Below are 3,627 nucleotides of genomic sequence, written 5' to 3' on the forward strand. Positions count from 1 at the left end.
GATACCTGTAGAGCACCTTTATAGTCACCCAGTTACGTTGCGACGTTTGATAACCCACAAGGTATTCCTCCGGTGTCTGGGAGTTGCATGATCTCATGGTCATAGGAACAGATACATTGACATACAGAAAACAGTAGCAATAAACTGACACGATCATATGCTACGTTCATAGTTTTGGGTCTTGTCCATCACATCATTCTCCCACTAATGTGATCCGGTTATCAAGTGATAACACTTGTCTATGGTCAGGAAACCTTGACCATCTTTGATCAACGAGCTAGTCAACTAGAGGCTCACTAGGGATAGTGTGTTGTCTATGTATCCACACAAGTATTGTGTTTCCAATCAATACAATTATAGCATGGATAATAAAAGATTATCATGAACAAATAAATATAATAATAACTAATTATTATTTCCTCTAGGGCATATTTCCAACATATATAAAGGAGGGGGAGCCTGTTTTTCCTGCCTTCTTTCTTCTTCCTCGTGGCTCTTCCCTCCCCAACCCCAAACTCCCCCTATTTGGATCTCTATATGTGGAGCCCCTTCTCTCCGTTGAGTTGGAGGGTTTTCTCCACTCCTCCTTCCTCCACCAAGTGCCATGGACTCCGGTAAAGCTCCTCCCTTTATTCTCTTGGTTGATGTTTTCTTGTTCTAGGGTTAGGAGCATTGGTGATTTGGATCCATGGCTATGGTGTTGTGCTTTGTTCTTGGATGGAACGAAGGAGATATTCTAGGGGAGTGTAGGTCCTATGATTCATTGCGTTTATATTGCCATGCTCTAGGTTCTTCATGTTTTAGATCAAGCACTTCTTCTCTTCTTTTGGATTAGATCTAAAACTTGAATCCTCTTGACTAGGCATGTCTTTATCTAGATGATTCTTGAGATCCTCATGTGTTTAGGGCTATGGTGGTTTTTGTAGTGATTATATGCAGTACTCGTGGCCCTCGTAAATCCAATCTAGTTGTTCCTATGGGTCTTTTTCTTATTCAGATCTGAAAGTCAACCCCCTAGCGGTACTACCGCCAGGGGTAGCGGTACTACCGCTAGGACCACAGCGGTACTACCGCCAGGTGTAGCGGTACTACCACCAGGAGGATATTTTTCTTCTTTTCATTTTTTTTGGCAATGTGAGTTTACTTTTATGCCTCTTTTTGTTCATTGCCTTGACTCCTCCTGTCGCTCTTTTTCGGTGTGTGTGTTGTGTGTCACAGGTGGTGCTCACTGCTCGTATCCCCCACGGGACACCCAGCCGAAGCAGTATCGCACTCAAGATGCTCCAGAGGGCTCCGCCACTTCTGGTCTGCAACCCAAAAAGAAGTCTTTCAAGAAGACAGCTCACAAGGACATGGTGGTCAACGTTCGCACTATGCCCCCTAAGTATTTTCTACGGTTCCGCACCAAAAATCACTATCTAGAAGAGAAGGCTCCGATCAAGCATGTCGAGCATGTTTGGTCACGGGATCACTGCAGGATCTATCGCGACATCATCAAACACTTCAAGAAGATGTTTGTTCCAGTTCAGTGGATTGACTTGGCTCACCTTCAGCGGAACCCGGATTACTTTGGTGAGGCTCTCTCTTTGATTGACAAGCTTGGCATTAAGGAGATCATCACCTTCAAGCACGACTTTGATCCAGATGTTGTCGCCCAATTCTATGTCACTGTTCACTTCTTGCCTGATGAAGAGCGCACCATGACTTGGATGACTGGTACTCAGAAGATGACAGGTTCCTGGTCAGAATTCATGAAGTTTCTCAAGGTCGACTTTCAGGGAGCTGACAATCCTCTTGGGTCGCGTCCTCATGCTCCAGCTTCATCTACTAGGGGACCCGCCAAGGACAGGCTGCAACAACTCTATGAGAAGAAAGGTGTGCTCCCCAAGCATCTGGATATCATGCATCGGATCTTCCGCAACACTCTCTTTCCTCGCATTGGCAACTTTGAAGAGGTGCATGGTTATCTAGCTGAGATGCTTCTGCTTTTTTAGGACGCTATGACTAAGGAATCTGCCCCTCTCGATATTTCTGACGTGATGTTCAATGAGATCTGGAACTGCATCATGAACCGCAAGGTTCCCATCTACGGGCCCTACTTGTTTGCCTATATTCGCCAGAGGTGGCACGACATCTATTTGATTGAGGAGTTCCACCTTCAGGCTGATTACTTTGTGCACGATCCTATCAGGCTCCGCATCAAGGACAAATGGGCCAACCCATCCACTTCGTCTCAGCACATGGACACTGACACAGAGACTGCTGCTGAAAGAGGCCCCGATTCTCAGTCCCACTCTTCTGCTATGCCATCTTGGGCAGTGAAACTGAAGGATAAAATGAAGACTCTCTTCTGTATGCAGGCCAAGGGACAGTATCAGACTCATGTGTCCTAGAAGGAGAACCGTCAGAGGCACAAGCGTGTCCTAAGGACACTTGATGTTGATATCTCCAGCGGCTCAGAGGACGACATCACTCCAGAGTTTGCTTGGATGCGGGCTCAAGGTTATCAGTGGTCCGATACAGAGGAGGAGGCGTCTGAGGAGGACAATGAGGAGGAGGAGGACGATCCGGATGCCACGGACGAGTCTAGGGCTGATGAGGATGAGGAGTGACCACCTGTGTCATTAGGTGTGCCCCTTTTTGGTGTCTTGTGCCAAAGGGGGAGAGAGTCTAGGAGCTGGATTTGAGATTTGAGCTTTGCTTATCTTATCGTGTTTGCTTTGAACTTGGTTTGCTTTTATTTTCTATCTTTGCTTTGTGTGATGTGAGACTTGAACTAGTGTGAGATTTATTTCTATCATATGTTGTGAGTCATATGCTCCTTATTTTCCTATACCACTATCTTTATGTTCACATGCTATTCACTGTGCAAATCCGGTATTGTCATCAATCCACCAAAAAGGGGGAGATTGTTAGGGCATAGTTTATGCCTAAGTAATTTTGGTGATTGACGACAGTACCACAAAGGACTAATCGTGTGTGTTAAGATTTCAGATAACACATGTCAACGGCACAAGACGACTCGCCCCCTCTTTCCTTGGAACGGAAGCACGGTGTACTCTATGAATCTCCTTCTTTGAGTCATAGGAACGCCGTACTATCAAGAGAGGACCCCTAGTGGAAAGGTTTGGGTGGAATCAATTTTGCACGCACACACTTTATCTCCTTTCCCCTTACCTGCAACTTTGGAGTGGCTCCCGCCTCTGTTTTATCTCATCTAAGCAAAAGGTATCCCAGCGGTAGTACCGCTGTGCCTAGCGGTAGTACCGCTAGCCCTAGCGGTAGTACCGCCCCTGGTCAGCGGTAGTACCGCTCCAGGAGCTTAGTACCGCCTTCCTAGCGGCTGTACTTCGTCGGACCTTTTTGCGAAGACTTTCTTGGCGGTGGTTGGCCTGGTAGTGCTTCTGCACTACCATGGGCCCAGCGGTAGTACCATTGCTGCCAGCGGTAGTACCGCTGGAGTGCCAGCGGTAGTACCGCTGCAGCCAGCGGTAGTACCGCTAGGCTCGGGTTGTGAGTGGGAAAACGGTTGGATTCCCCCCCCCCACTATATAAGGGTTCTTCTTGCTATGGAACCCTACCTTTGACCCTCCAAAGCTCCATTGTTGCTTCCTAAGCTCAAAAGTG

The sequence above is a fragment of the Hordeum vulgare genome, chromosome 7H, assembly GCF_904849725.1.
Source record: "Hordeum vulgare subsp. vulgare chromosome 7H, MorexV3_pseudomolecules_assembly, whole genome shotgun sequence".
Classification (NCBI taxonomy): domain Eukaryota; kingdom Viridiplantae; phylum Streptophyta; class Magnoliopsida; order Poales; family Poaceae; genus Hordeum; species Hordeum vulgare.